General features: G+C 33.9%; 1 pseudogene; it reads right to left on the minus strand.

Moving 5' to 3' along the window:
* Positions 1–15,434: 15,434 nt before the first annotated feature.
* On the minus strand, positions 15,435–16,247 carry LOC120207416 (annotated as a pseudogene).
* Between the last annotated feature and the right edge of the window lie 947 nt (positions 16,248–17,194).

The raw sequence follows: 17,194 nt of genomic DNA on the forward strand, positions 1-17,194 counted from the left end.
TCCTATTATTTTTTAATGTAACATTTTTTTATTTTATTTTTCCCCTTTGATTTATTTAATATTTTTTTTTATTTTATTTTAGTTTTCCTTTGATTTATTTTTATTTTTTATTTTGTTATTTTCCTTTAATTTATCTAATATTTATTTCTTATTTTTTATCTAATATTTTTGTCTTTTTAGGGTTACTTTTAATCAATCAAAGGTAATTAGTTTGAATCGAATTTTTAAATTTTAATTTTCACAATTAAGATAACTGACAAATTAATTGGTATCAAAAAGGCAGTACAAGGGTGTTAATCATTCCTTGACTGTAACCGACTCCCGAACCAGACATATTTATGGTAAAACGCATATCAGGTAAGATGGTGTCTGATCCACCTAAATATTTTTAAAATGATCGGTGGCGACTCTAACATTTTATTCAAGTCTAAGCCCAATTTCGAGCCCACCCGAAAGACGGTTGTGACAACTTAGACCCTAATTTTTTTTTGAGTGAATAATTACAAATGATAATTTTTTTGGGCTTTAAGGGGTATTTATAGGGGGCCACTGTGTAATTAGTAAATATTTAAATTATTTCTGCAGTCCCTACAGTTTTGATGTGTAATTCATTTTGGTTACCTGTTGTGAATTTACACTCGAATTTTAAATTGTTTCGATTTAATCTCTGTTTATATTCTTTATATTTATGCAATTAAGCCCCTAACTTTTTGTTTTTCTCTTGCAGCTCATTTTTAGTGCCCATTTAATCCATCAATTTCAATTTATTTCAATTTGTTCCTTTTAATTGTTTTAGTTATTCATTTTTTTCTTTCCTTTTTAATTTTAGCATTTTTTATTGTAGTTATTCATTTTTTTCTTGTTAATTTTAGTATGTTTTTTAATGTAACATTTTTTATTTTATTTTTCCCCTTTGATTTATTTAATATTTAATATTTTTACTTATTTTATTTTATTTTTCCTTTGATTTATTTTTGTTTTTCCTTTTATTTTTTATTTTTTATATTCCTTTAATTTATCTAATATTTATTTCTTATCTAATATTTTTGACTTTTTAGGGATATTTTTAATCGATCAAAGGTAATTAGTTTGAATCAAATTTTTAAATTTTAATTTTAATTTTAATTTTCAAAATTAAGATAACCGACAAATTAATTGGTACCGAAAGGGCAGTACAATGGTGCTAATCATTCCTTGACTGTAACCGACTCCTGAACCCGACACATTTCTGGTAAAACGCATATCAGATAAGATGGTGCTTGATCCACCTAAATGTTTTTAAAATGATCGGTGGCGACTCTAACATTTTATTTAAGTCTAAGCCCAATTTTGGGCCCACCCGAAAGACGATCGCGACAGCTTGGACCCTAATTGTTTTTTTGAGTGAATGATTACAAATGATAATATTTTTAGTTTTATGGGGTATTTATATGGGGACCACTGTATAATTAGTAAATATTTAAATTATTATTCAGTCCCTGCAGTTTTGATGCATAATTCATTTTGGTCACATGTTGTGAATTTACCCTCGAATTTTGAATTATTTCGATTTAATCCCTATTCATATTCTTTATATTTATGCAATTAAGCCCCTAACTTTTTTTTTCTCTTGCATCTCATTTTTAGTGCCCATTTGATTTATTTACACAATCCCTGCAGTTTTGATACGTTTTTTGTTTTTTTATTTGTGTTTTTTTACTTCTTATTTTTTAATGTAACATTTATTTATTTATTTTTATTTAATTTTTACCCTTTGATTTATTTATTTAATTTATTTATTTTATTTTATTTTTCCTTTGATTTATTTTTTTAATTTTTATTTTCCTTTAATTTATCTAATATTGATTTCTTATTTCTTATCTTATATTTTTGCCTTTTTAGGAATATTTTTAATCGATCAAAGGTAATTAGTTTGAATCGAGTTTTATATTTTAATTTTCACAATTAAGATAACTGACAAATTAATTGGTACTAAAAGGGCAGTACAAGGGTGCTAATCCTTCCATGACTGTAACTGACTCTTGAACCCGACATATTTCTGGTAAAACGCAGATCAGGTAAGATGCTGTCCGATCCACCGAAATGTTTTTAAAATGATCGGTGGCGACTCTAACATTTTATTCAAGTCGAAGCCTAATTTCGGGCCCACCTAAAAGACGACCGCGATAGCTTGGCGACTCTGCTGGGGAAAGATAAGTGAGTCAGGCCGGAATTAATTTTCTGTTGTCTTTTTAAGAGAAAATAATATATTTAAATTTTAGTTTATCTATTCGATTCAAATTATTTATCTTTGATAAATTTTCAAATAAATAGTTGTACTGACGCTTATTTTTCAATGATTTCATATTTTTGAAAAAGTTTTCATCTCTGGCTCTATACCCGAGCTCCGAACCCTTCTTAAGTGGGGGTGAAAGCGACGCCGTAGTGAGAATTTATTCTCTGCATGGGCCTAGCAAGTAATCTTCGGGATTCATATACCTTATGTTTTCGTGTGAATTTATTCACCGCATAAACATAAGGGAATGTATCTTCTAGAGTTTAACTTAGTTCACATAAGCTTGTAATGGGCTTAGGACTAAGGGTCTGGCAAGCCCAAGGGGCACCAGTAAGGAGAACGAGGGTACCTTCTTTAGAACCTAAACTGGGAGACTACAGGGAATTAGAGCCCACCCCAAAACCTTATTTCAAACCCTAGGCTGTTTTGAGATTATTTCCTCCTTTAGTTTCTGAACAAAACATGTGAACTAGAAATTTATGCTGTTTGGATTTGTTCAAAATTAACATGCGGGATAGAGATCATGTCCGGATAGAAATAATAAGCATGTGGGGTAGATATTATGTGGGGTAGGACTTTTGTTTTTTCATCAATATTTGAATATTATCTTTATGTCACTGACTTTTTCCTTTCATTTCTTTTTCTTTCATTTTATTTTATTTATTTTTATCATTTACATAATTCAAAAGAGGCGTTGATCCACCAAAAACGTTTTTGTTAAATGTAAATAGTTTGCATTAATGGACAAAGGGGTTGTAATACAAGAGATAAAAAACGCAGAGGACAATTTGCAAGGTAACTATATGTCACATTCAATTAAGAAGAATTGGTGCCCACAATTAAGTACATAAAAAGTCGACTTTTCAAAAATGGGTTGGCAAAGGTTGCAGGGGCAAGGCTAGAAAGGTTGCTGACCTGAAAAATCCCTTCAAAGACATCAAGAACAAGATGGCAAAGCGATAGCTGAAATTGGAGGCCATTGTTGACGGATTCAAGAAACAAACAAATGAACTTAAGATAATTCCTTTCAATGGAGGGCTCCAACGGTATTTTCGTTGAGAACAGGTTCAGCAAAAGATGAAAGCCAGAGATGCAGCCATTTGAGACTTATTGGAACAAGTACAAAAAGTATCTCAACACTTGCATGCTTTATCCAGAGAAGCCTAAGTGGTTTGACATGGTATTCAACCGCTGATAGACAAAGGCAGAAGAATAGTCAACTTGTTAGAAGTCGTTCGGGGTCTAGAGGATTTAGTCAGATATACATTTGATATTTTTGTCTTTTAAAAGATAAAACACTTTTTCCTCAATAAGGATTATTTATAATAACAGACGCATTGTTTGGATCAATGCCTCAAACTTTTCAAGTATCATGCATTTTGACATGTTTTGCATTTGTCATTTTCATTTCTTTACATTCTCATTAACTAATAGAAGAATGCCTCGTCAAAAAAGGGGGAAAATCTGGATATACCACCCCAACCATTAGGCACACGTCATCCTCATAAACCCGCTCAAAGAAGAAGAAGATATAATCAAAAATCGCTCAACTCAAAGAAAACATGCTAAGGCTGCAAAAAGAGTTAGAAGATAAGATAAACCAGAAAAATCAAAGTACTCTGGATAAAATTACTAAGTGCCAAGAGTCCTTGGTTGATCAGATTATTGCCAAGTTAGCTAGCTTACATCAGAAAAGTGCACCTGGGGTAGGTTCATCGGAAGGGGTAACTATGCCACCTACCTCGCAAATGGTTATTTCACCTAGAATATTACCAGGATGTCAAGGGGACTCATCTGCTACAAAAATAAAGGCCTCGTCTACTGTAAGGATACAGACTTCTGTATCTAACCCTGAGAATAACCCGAGTGATTAACATATACCGAATTTGGACGAAGAGGGCAAGGCAAAGAAGATGGAGGAGAAAGTCAAGCAATTGGAGGACCAAACGAAGGTAGTTAAAGGAGACCATGACTACTATGGAGTCGATACCGCATAACACAGTCTAGTCCCAGGCTTGGTTCTTCCTCCGAAATTTAAGTCCCCAAAATTCAAGAAGTTTGATTGGAACAGTTGCCCACCCGCTCACATCACCATGTTCTGCCAAAAGATGATAGGATATGTGAGAAGCGACCAACTTCTGATCCATTGCTTCCAGGAGAATCTGTCAGGTTCAGCCATTCGGTGGTACAATCAGCTAAGTTGATCCCATATCAAGACTTGGAAGGATTTAGCCAAGTCATTTCTGGAACAATACAAGCATGTCAATGACATGAGGCCAGGTTGAGTTATGCTACAAAGCATGGAGAAAAAGCATGACGAAAGTTTCAGATAATAAGCATATAAATTGAGGGATTTAGCTTTGCAAGTTCATCCACCCTTGGATGAGAAAGAAACCTGAAAGCTCTTCATGCAAACACTAAAGGCTCCTTACTTCGGCCACCTGGTTGCAATCACATCTGGTAATATTTCGGACTTAGTCATGGCTGAGGAGATAGTAGAAACAACCATAAAGCAAGGCAAGATTGAGGAAGGGGAGGTAAGCAATAAACCTCCTATGAAGAAGATAGATGGAGAAAATAACAACGTCAACACCTATAACACTAATAAAGGTGTTACAATCTCTAGTTCAAAATTAACTGCAGCTGTACTGTCAGGTACTTCTAGACAAGATTCCAGAGAACCTTGGAAGGAAAGGGAAAATGAACATTTTGACCTTATTCCCATGACCTACAAAGAACTTTATCAACAACTTTTTGACACCCATGTAGTGTCACCACATCTGGTGGAACACATGAAGCCCCCATACCCCAGGTGGTATGATGAGAATGCTCATTACAAATATCATGGCGGTGTCCTAGGGCACACTATTGAGAATTGTTACGCATTCGAGAGAATCCCGCAGAAGATGCATAATAAGAATTGGATCGACTTCAACAACTCAGGGGCATCCAAATAAGGAAGAAGATCATTTCATTTCATCATTTGCAGTATTTTGTTTGAATTTATTTTTCATCTTTTCTCAGTTTTTCTTTGTAAGGATATTTAAATAAATTTATGTTACTTTAAAGATGGCGAGTAATAATCAAATTTGCAAACTTGAAATTCTTTGAGTATCAACTGAATTAAAAAAAACTCTGTAAATGATTCAGAGTTACAGATCTTTAACAAAGTGACATGATTAAAATTTGGTAAATTAATAAGGACCTTGACCATACCTAAGAAAGATATGCTCAAACACTATACCCTTCTATTACGAGAACTGATATAGCCTTCCCCTCTCATATAAGCAAGAGGCTTGGTATTTAGGTATGCAAAGGAGTAGACAACATGGGTCATATTTTGTATATAACATTACTATACTTTTGTTTAAGACATTCAATGATGATCATGATCTTTACAAATGGAATAGTCGAGTAGGTGAATCTATTTTAGGTCATTTGCTTTGAAATTGAATTCTAAAGATGAAATTTTTTACTTTCAACAACACCTAGACTATAACAGGTTCTTCTCGAAAATCTTAAGAAATTGAATCCGTAAAGCTGAGCTATTCCACTAAGGAAATTGGTTATAGAGGAAACTCGAAAACCCTGGCTTTAATAATAGATTGAATTCAAACCATGACATTGCTCGGATACTTGGCAATTCGATGTTTGCTTTAATGTAATTGTCAAGTCGAATACTTTGAGATGAAACAAACCCTTTAGTTAACCTGAGAAAGGTGATTATAATATCGAGCTATCCCTCTAGAGTAATTAGTCAAATGCCCCAGCTGTATGGATTCAGCTAGCTAAACAATGGCAAATTAAATCAAATTTATCTAAATAAGGAGTTTTGGTAAAGATAGACTAAGGGAGTTAAGGAACAACTGTTATAGTGAATTTCACACGAGCACTCAAGAATTTCATTTTTAGACCGGTATTTTTGCACTGCCTTTGCTAGAGGAGTCTACAAAGGTTGAAAAAATGGAAGATTTTAGAGAACTGAAATAGAAGGTCTAGTAATTGATTATGCTAGTTGCGTCATTTTGTCCACATCCGATTATAATACCAAGCCAAGAAAAAAGGGCACGTTATGACATTTTGGTGGCCAAAATCTTAGAAAATAGAAAGCCAACCTAAAACCAACTCATCAACTTGGATATTTGTCAAAGAGCTATAACTCTGAAAGCATTAAAGAGCTATTGATTCTTTTGATTTTCTGTGAACTCATGTTTATGATTTGATTCGATTGTGAGCCTGAATTAAGGGGCAATGTTTTATAGAATTCTTATATTCTCATATCCTTTTCTTTTCCCTCCTAGAATAAAATAAAGGTGAAAAACATTTTCAAACAGGAGAATCTCAAATATGAAAGGATGCAACCCGAGAAGAAAATGGGGCATGGTCGATTCCGAGGACAAGAATGATAGACAAAATGAGGCTCCATCCAGGAGATAAAACAGAACTAATTCATGTTGCATGCATCTTAAACATACTTAAGAGCATTACATTTATCATTTTTCATATACATAATTTTTGCAACTTTTAGAGTCAAGTTTCGACTTCAAGATGAAAGATACTCGATTCAAAAGCACCTTCAAAGATCGATGATGGTTGCTTAACTCAGCAGCAAGAAGCTATACCTAAACTAACTTGACATATCAATAGATCTTAAAATCAAATTTAGATGGGTTCGAGAACCAATTCAAAATGGATCCGGTTCAACTTAACTCAACGACGAGTGGCTAGTTTCCAGTTAACGTTTTCAAACCAGATTTCAATTCTATGACGAATTATATCCGACTGACAGAATATATCACTTGGCATTCCCATGAAGGGGAGTCATTTAAAGACTTATAACCAGCTTAGACCCGTACAAGGGAGCCATTTTTCACTTAAAGGAACTATTCGCAGCATAGCTCAAGGCAAGAAGGGCTATCTGTCAGAAAAAAAACCTTTGAGTTCGATTATATTCAACTCAAGGACATATCAAATTTACAACATAGCTCAAGGCGACAAGGGATATCTGTCAGGAAAAAACCTTGGAGTTCGATTACATTCAGCTCAAGGATATATCAAATTTATATCATAGCTCAAGGCGAGAAGGGGTATATATCAACCAAAACCTTCGAGTTCGATTACATTCAGCTCATGGACATATCAAATTTACAGTATATCTCAAGGCGAGAAGGGCTATCTGTCAACCAAACATTCGAGTTTGATTACATTCAGCTCAAGGGCATATCAAATTTACAGCATAGCTCAAGGAGAGAAGGGCTATCTGTCAACAAACCTTCAAGTTTGATTACATTTAGCTCAAGGGCATATCAAATTTGCAACATAGCTCAAAGTGAGAAGGGTTATCTATCAACAAAAACCTTCGAGTTCGATTTAATTCAGCTCAAAGGTGTATCAAATTTACAGCATAGCTCAAGGTGAGAAGAGTTATTTGCCAAAAAAACTGTCGAGTTCAATTCCATTCAGCTTGATGACATATCAACTGCATAATAGCAGTGAGGAACTACTTTCCAGTTGAAGTTTAAACCGAGGTCTTTAAGTCGAGAGGAAGATCTGGGGCAGTCTCTCAACTTAGTACAGCATAACTCAAGGCGAGAAGGGTTATTTGTCAATGAAAAACTTTCGAGTTCGATTCCATTTAGCTTGAGAGTCTGTCAACTGCATTGTATCAGTGAAGAACTACTTTCAGGTCAAAGTTTAAACCGAGGTCTTTAAGTCCTGAAGAAGACCCGAGTTGGTTGCGATTTAGCAACAATGAACTATATCCCAGCTAAATTTATAGCATAGCTCAAGGCGAGAAGGGCTATCTGTCAACAAACCTTCGAGTTCGATTTCATTCAGCTCAAAGGCATATGAAATTTACAGCATAGCTCAAGGCGAGAAGGGATATCTGTCAACAAAAACAGTCGAGTTCAAGTCCATTCAGCTGGATGACATATCAACCGCATGGTAGTGTCGAGGAACTACTTCCCATTGGAATTTTCAAACTGAGGTCTTTAAACCGAGAAGAAGACCAAGGTCAACTACGATTTGGCAACAAGAAGCCACATTCTGATTCAAATTTCAAACTACGATATCATTTCAAGACTGACTCGACTTCACGACGGAGGAGTTATTCGCAACTCAATTTAACAGGAAGTTATTCCTAATTACTATATCTTAGTCAATTTTCAACTACACGAGGGAGGATATTAGACTTAGGAACCCCTTTATACCGGACAAAAATTTATGTCATTTTATCTTTGTCCTATTTTTCGTTACACGAAAAAGGACAAAGAGGGGGCAGCTGTAGACACTCATTTTCATTCGGGACTCATTTAGAAAACGGTTTAAAAAACATATAATATATATTTTTTTAAAAAAAATTGGTTTTTGAAAATATTTATATTATATAGTTTTTTTAAAACATTTTGAATATATATATATATATAATAATAATAGTTTTTAAAACATTTTGAAAACATATATATAATAATAGTTTTTAAAACATTTTGAAAACATATATATATATATTATATAGATTTTAAAACATTTTGAAAAAATATATATTATATAGCTTTTAAAACATTTTGGAAACATATATATAATATATAGTTTTTAAAATATTTTTGAAAACATATATATATTATATAGTTTTTAAAAACATTTTTTTAATATATATAATATATAGTTTTGAAAATGTTTTTGACATTTCGAAAACATTTTAGAATATATATATATATATAATATTTGTTTATTTTATTTTATTTTTCATTTTTATTTATTTATTTATTTTATTTCTTTCTTTTCTTTTGTTTCCTTTTCAGTTCCAACTCCAAGTCTAGCAATGGTCTAAGTCTAGCAAGGGTCCAAGTCCAGCAGGCCAAGGCCGGCTAGCCCGAATACCCAGCGGGTAAATCGGGTAAACAAGAGACTCGAGATGTGTTAGGGTTCTCAACACCAAGCAAACAACGCCGCCAGCCATAATGAAAATCAGGCGAGAAATCTGGCCAAAAATCGCCCACAAAAAAACCACGGCACTAAGTCCCAGTTAAATCGGGACTGACCCATCCCGTTTTAGCCGGTCAACCACGAACAGTCCACAACAACAAGATAGTCGGGAACAACCACCGATGGAGGGGATATAAATACCCCCACCAAGCCACCAAAGAACACACAAGAACCACTGAACCAACATCGAAACATAGTAACCACAACAACAACAGAGCCAGCACGGTGAACACAGAACATCGGAAAGCCACGAAAATCAACATCGAACCAAAAATAACACAGAGATAAATGAGAAAACTCAGGAACCCAAAACAAAAATCATTCGAATATAGCAAACAAAAAAATTAAAAGCATCCAAGCAAACACCGAAAGCCACCAGGAGCATCGACAGAGCAGGGATCGCCAAGAAGCTGAAAAGACGTACCGGGAAGGTAAAAAACTGAACGTATTTTTGTAGATCTATGCCAATTTGCCGCTTTATTGAAAAATCGGGCTACGAAACGGTGTTCACAAGGTTAAGGAGAATCTTTTGGGTGATTTTGATTTTTTTCGGCCGTCGCTGCGGAGGAGAGTGGCCGAGGAAGGTGACCGGCCTTCGGCTGGCCGGTTTTGGTTGAGAGATTTTTTTTTGTAAAGAGAAGGGTTTTTTTTAGTGAATGGTTATAAATGATATTTTTTAGGGTTTTAAGAGGTATTTATGGGGGACCATTGTGTAATTAGTAAATATTTAAATTATTTTCACAGTCCCTACAGTTTTGATGTGAAATTCAATTTGGTCACCTGTTGTGAATTTACCCTCAAATTTTGAATTGTTTCAATTTAATCCCTATTAATATTCTTTATATTTATGCAATTAAGCCCCTAACTTTTTGTTTTCTCTTGCAACTTCTTTTTAGTGCCCATTTAATCCATCAATTTCAATTTATTTCAATTTGGTCCTTTATGTTTTTTTGTTAATCATTTTTTTCTTTCCTTATTAATTTTAGCATTTTTTATTTTAGTTATTCATTTTTCCCTGTTAATTTTAGTATGTTTTTTTATTTTTTTTTATTTTTATTTTTTACTTCCTACAATTTTTTTAATGTAACATTTTTTTTATTTTTTATTTTATTTTTCCCTTTGATTTATTTAATATTTATTTATTATTATTATTATTTTTACTTTGATTTTTTTTTTCATTTAATTTATCTAATATTTATTTCTTATTTCTTATCTAATATTTTTGTCTTTTTATGGATACTTTTAATCGATCAAAGGTAATTAGTTTGAATTGAAGTTTTAAATTTTAATTTTGGCAATTAAGATAACTGACAAATTAATTAGTACCGAAAGGGCAGTACAAGGGTGCTAATCCTTCTTTGACAGTAACCGACTCCCGAACCCGACACATTTCTAGTAACACATATCAAGTAAGATGGTGTCCGGTCCACCTAAATGTTTTAAAAATGATTAGTGGTGACTCTAACATTTTATTCAAGTCAAAGCTCAATTCTGGTCCCACCCAAAAGACGGCCGCTACAACTTAAACCCTAAATGTTTTTTTGAGTGAATGGTTACAAATGATATATTTTTGGGGTTTAAGGGGTATTTATAGGGGGCCACTGTGTAATGAGTAAATATTTAAATTATTTCCGCATTCCCTGCAGTTTTGATGTGTAATTCATTTTGGTCACCTGTTGTGAATTTACCCTAACTATAAGAGAGCATGTATTATTGCTATGATATGATCTCCACTCTCCAAGCATAAAAGGATGAAGGAACATAAAAATGGATACAATTTTTATTTCAATTTCTTGCCCTACAATACGATACTAGCAAAGGGAGGATTAAAGGATAAGAACAAATTTCTTTATAGCATTCAAAATAAAACAAAAGAATTACTTTTTCAAATGTTTCATAAACACAAATTTCAACTAGTTCAACAACTGAAATTGATCTTATTTATACTAAAATTACCGATTAAAGTTAGAACAAGAAGTTACCTATTGAGTTTCAATAGAAGTGTGGGTGAGTGGTGGTGCGGTGGTTTCAAGTCGTAGGGAGAGGAACTGTGACCGACATGAGACATCATTCAACCATTCAGGTGACTGACAACAATCGGTTAAATGTTGGAGTGCATGGACTTATTTTGCTGGAGAATGAGTGAAGCTGTGAAACTGAAGAAGGTGCCCGATAGATTTTAGAAATAGAGCTAAAATTTACTTATAATTATATTTGTATTTTTCTTGAAAAAATATAATTATAAATTTATTAATGGTTAATTGTTGGTAACCGTAAGTTTAATCGTTAATCGTAATTTTTAGCAGTTTAGTTAACATTGACAGTTCTGTTAATTAACATGTTAAATGTAACAGTTACACCGATTAATGATTATTGTTGACGGTTTGGAATTTTTAGCAGTTTAGTTAACCAAAACTATTTAGCATTAACATGTTAATTAACAATCGGTTTATCTCATTTTTTCTTTATGCTACAATAACTCATATGCCATTTTCTAATAAATTTGTTCGACCAAAAAAATTAATAACATGTGTCATCACCTTATCAATAAAAAAATGTTATAACTGTAGAAACTTGTTTTTGTCCGGGCTTAAAAATTTTAATTATTATTATTGTTAAAGTTTTTTTGTTTCATTTTGTGCAGGCCAAAGCCAATTACAACAAGGCCCAAATCTGACCCAGTTACAACCAAACCAAGCAAACCCGAATATGACCCATCAGCAGACCCGACTAACCTACCCAGACCCGAGGCCCAGGACCCGAACTGGCCCATGTGATATCTTAATAGTTTAGGGTTTCTAAAACCCTAAACCATAACCATCGCCGCTCAAGCCAACAACCCTCCAATTTCTAGCCGACGAGTGTGTTTCACCGCTCGTTCCGAGCTTGCGTGAGTCAGCCATCGAACGCTGTTGAGCCATCAAGCCACCGTCGAGCCACCATCGTCCGTCCAACCTATCCAACAACAACCCAATATCATCAATCAACAAAAGTCAAAGGAAAAAAGCTAACCCCGAAATCATGGGATTTACTTTCGGTGGAAAAGGAAAAAGAGAAAAGATAAAGGGGAAAAGGAAAAAATGAAAAGATTTTTGGGTTTAAAATCGAAAGAAAAGTAGAAGAGAAAGAAAAAAAGGAAAAAGAGACCATACCTCGTCGTTGGAGAAAAAGAAATCGAACGGTTTCTTCTTAGATTCGCGACATCTAGGCTTTTTTAGGCCAAACAAAGCCCAGATTTGTGATCAGGGTGAAAGGGCGCTTCGAGTGGTGCCTCCTTTCTTTCCTCCGACGTCGGCATACGGTGACCGGCAGCAGACACAGTGAAATTTTGCCGTTTCCTGAGAAATCTCTGGATCTCTCACACTCTTTCTCTCTCAATCTCTCTTATTTTCTCTCTTCTCTGGGTAAAAATGAAGCAAATGGCCGATTTTGGGGGTTATTTGGGCTATTTATAACATGAACAAAACGACGCAGTTTTGAAGGGGACCTGGGGAGAATTTTCACGCTTGGGATATTCACTGTAAAGGTCCTTCGTATTTTGTAATCTTCTATTTGAGCCATTAATGCAATGTTAATTTCTTTTTAATTCAAGCTATCATTTTGTATATATTATAATTTGGTCCTATTATTGTATATTATGCTACAATTGTTATTTTCCAATTTTTTTCACCATATTTTATATTGTTGCATTTAAGTCACTAATTTCGTATTTTGTGTATTTTCTTTGATGTTCAAATTTGGCCACTGAATTAATGAATTTTTTATTTTGGTCATTGTTTTGTATTTTAAGCTATTTTCATTTTTAGTACTTGTATTATTTAATATTTACAATCTAAGCTATGTTTTATCTGTTAATGTTGTTTGAGCCCTTTAAATTTCTATTTATTTATTTTAGTCCCTAAGATTCTATTTTTTGTCATTTTAGTCTCTTATTTCTATTTCTTAATTTTATTTTGGTCCTCAAGTTTTTGTTAATCCTATTTTGGTCCTTTAATTTTTATTGTTCTATTTTAATCCTTTATGTATGTACATATTATGTTATATATTCATGGGTATCATATGTAAATAAATATGCTTAATTTTATTTGTTGTAAATATTTCATTTCACATTTTTTACTTGAATTTATTTCCATTGTATTTCTTTATTTAAATATTGTCCTGATATTTCAGGAACGCGTATTTGTAGAACGAGCGTGGAAAGCACCGCTTGATCGAAGTGGTGTAATTCGACACGACGTTCGAACGAAATGGAACTTGAAATAAATGGATTTTATTTTATTTAATGTTGTACAATGTAATTCATGTTTCTAAATAGTGATTTATTTGATTTTATTCCAAATGTAAATATTCAATTTATATTCGATTCGCATTTTATTGAAGAGGGGATATTCTTTATAGATAAAAAATAGTTTAAATAGCTTTCCCAGTGGAGGATTGTTAATTTCGAGGTTTCTTTTCGAGTTAAAGAATTATCCCTAACATTAATTAATTTGAGGCAAATTAATTAAATCTCAATAAATAGATCATCGTTTAACTTTATATTTGATTCATTATTTTCACCATTTACGGTAACGTTTAAGCGACACATTACCAATTTTGGGCGCTGTGAGGGTGCAATCCTTCCCCATGCATAACCGACTCCCAGATTCATTAAATCGAATTTCTGGTAAACATGAATAAGCTTTTGTCTTAAAGATGATTTTTCTTAAAATTGTTTTTAAAAGATGTTTTTAGGTATTCGATCTACCTAACCCAAAGGTCGATGGTGAATCCTTTTAATTTAATACAAATTAATCCAAAATCACCAAATTTTCCAAAATAAAAGTCGTAACTGTTTGTCGAGTTTTTTAATTTACGATCCTTTTATTGAAGCTTTTAATTGCTTCATTTTTAATTGTCATACTAACATTTGAATTTTTGCTTGAAGCTTAGTCAAGTTTGTCGAGTTTTTTTTCGTATCTATTTTTTAAGTCAAAGGTAGGTACGTTCCTCCTCATACACATCACGTGCACTTGCATAACATAAGCTCTTGACCCGAGCTTCGATCCAATTAAGTCGGGATAAATGCTTTACTCTCGTAAGAATTTATTCTTCGTATAAGTTTTAGCAAATAACCAATGACATACATACCTTATACCTTCATAGGGATTTATTCCTCGTATGGGCATAAGGCAGTGAATCCCCTCAAATTGAACTCATTCAGTTCGAAACCTGTAATGGGTGAGGATCGAGGGTTTGGTAGCCCAAGGGGCACTGATATTAAAGACAATTCGAATGCATTTTTTCTTCTTAGAGCCAAAACCATGCATATAGTGAACCGTAGAACGATCACCCTATGTATAGTCATATCGAACCTCTGTTCGTCAGTAGGTACCCAAACTAAGTGTACACAAAGAGGGATGTTTCTAAACCCTTATCTTTTTCTTTAAATTCGTATAATATATTTTATTTTCGAATAAACGAATGCGAACTAGATACCATGCTGTCAGGATCAAATTCTTGAAAATTGTCAATGTAGGTAGATAGCATGTTTGGGTAGGATTACTATCAATTTAAAGCATGTTTGGGTAGATATCTTGATGGGGCAGGTGTTTTATTCATCTTTGAATAACATTTTTATCTGTATCGATTATCTTAAATGAACACTAACTTATTTATTTTGTTTATGTCATTTTTATCCTTCTATGCATTGCATGTGCATTGTCATAACATAATGCAAGAGTGTTGATCCGCAAGAGGATACTCAAGAGAAAATTTTCTCAAAGAAAAGATAAAAGGTTTTAATCAAGCATTCGTAAACACATACATGCACCGAGGGCGAAAAGAAGTTTAGAGTACCAGAATAAGATTTGCTCGATGATCGTGCAATATTAGGGACTGAAATCATGATCCACTAATTCGAGGAGTAATCCAGCAATGAAGTCTCATCTATGATCATTTCACTACTAGCCATCAAGGAGCAACGCACTAACTTCAGCACTGCTGAGGCATTAATGGAGTTAGTTTACAGAGCATTGAGGGACATCAAAGATCCAAGACAAAGCAATGAGATCGACGATCTTGTAACATTCGAGAACTGATTTAAGGAGTAATCCAGTAATGGAGTCTTATCTACAATCTAGTCATCAAGAAGCGACGCATTGACTTCAGCACCGCTGAGGCATTAACGGAGTTAGTTTATAGAGCATTGAGGAGCATCGTTAACACCATCTCCAGTCATTCCACAAATGTGCTTCCTCTCTTACAACTTCTTCACAATTTCGTATTTGTACTCTAAAAAGATGCCAGCAATCCCATCTGACTTCTCAATCAATTCTTCCATGAGGAGGGCAGCTATGCTTGCAGCCTTGTCTTAACCAAGCAAAGAACAGATGGATACATGTTTTTTTCCTATTCCAAGTCGTCGACCAGTTTACTTTGCAATGACAAGTTGATCACCCGTAATAATCTTGACATTGATACCAAGATTAAGAGCTCTACGAATGGTCTCTTCACTGTCATTCCTTGGAGGACCAAACAGAGGAAACAAACCAACAAATTAGCAAAGAGTACTCGTACCTTCTTTTGTTTTTCTGGTACTTGCTGTCTTGCAACACCGAATGATCAAAGTCCACAATCTGCAAACTTATCTATGATATAATGAACCTTCTTCTTAACATCTTCTTTTGCATTACTTAGGGTTAAGATCCATTCAAGAGAACCTTTGTTTGCTCGGTTCCAGTTACCATTTGAATCAATCAAGCTTCCAATAGTGGCAGTATCAATGGTATCTTGATTTTCAGTTCTAGAGGCTCTTGCTGCAAGCAAGACAACATACTCCTTATCGACATCCTTTGCAAACACCTCAATCAAGTTTCTATCAACACTCAGTTAATGTTCTCGTCTTATCACTACAAAGGACATCCATACCGACTATTTCTTCAATGACAGTCATTTGCTTGGTAATAGCACCCTGCTGAGACAACCAGTGAGATCCTATTGCCATGGTCATCATTTTCGAAGATGAATATCTAAAATGAAACAGTGTTCCACTTCGAACTCAATCATCCAATCGAAATGCATGTATGTAAAGTGGACTGTCTTGTAATGTGAAAGCTTCTATCACTGGTGAAAATTATTCTACAATATTAATCGTTTGGATCAATATTTATGCATCTGCATTTGCATCTTTGCATTTGCATTTCATTTTTAATCATTTTCATAAAACAACATGGAGCTAATTCATGGGGGATTCAATGAAGTGGTCCTAACCACGTAACCCCACATGGAAACAAGAAGCTAAAACCAGTATAGTTTGAGCTTGTTCAGTTGGTTGTTGGATTGAGCCTTCCAGAATGATCTGAGAAAAAAGTCCCTATACCCCGAGGGCTACGATGTTAATCTCGTGTACAACTACCACATAGGAAGCTCCAGAAATTTCACAGAGAATTGAAAAGCACTGAAGCGCAAGATCCATAACTTGATGGATTTAGGGGCATGGAAAATCGAAAAATGATGGGGGCATGGCATCTACCACATTGCAATGAGAGCATTGTTTTGTTTGAACACGTTTTAGTTATGTCTTTCATAATTGTTTAATCTTTTAAACGGCTGAACTTATGCTACCTTCTAAGGTGGAATAATTGAACAAGTTTTAATCTTTAGTTCTTCGAATATCAAATGAATTAAGGATTCTTTTAATTCTTCAAGAATTATGGATTTTTGACATGTGGCAAGATTAGACCCTTCTTGTCATGTCCAAAACAAAAAAATAAAATCCCTCGATTCTTTACCCAGAATAATTCATGGTCAATACCAAAAGACCAAATTTTGACATTATCTCATTTGAAACTTTTGAACATTACCTTTATCTTTTTGACACACAAAGAGTCATACTCATACCTTTCTTTGAGTCAATAAAGTCACACCATTGTCATTTTAGATGCAAAACCA

The sequence above is a fragment of the Hibiscus syriacus genome, unplaced genomic scaffold (assembly GCF_006381635.1).
Source record: "Hibiscus syriacus cultivar Baekdansim isolate YM2019G1 unplaced genomic scaffold, ASM638163v2 tig00014732_pilon, whole genome shotgun sequence".
Classification (NCBI taxonomy): Eukaryota; Viridiplantae; Streptophyta; class Magnoliopsida; order Malvales; family Malvaceae; genus Hibiscus; species Hibiscus syriacus.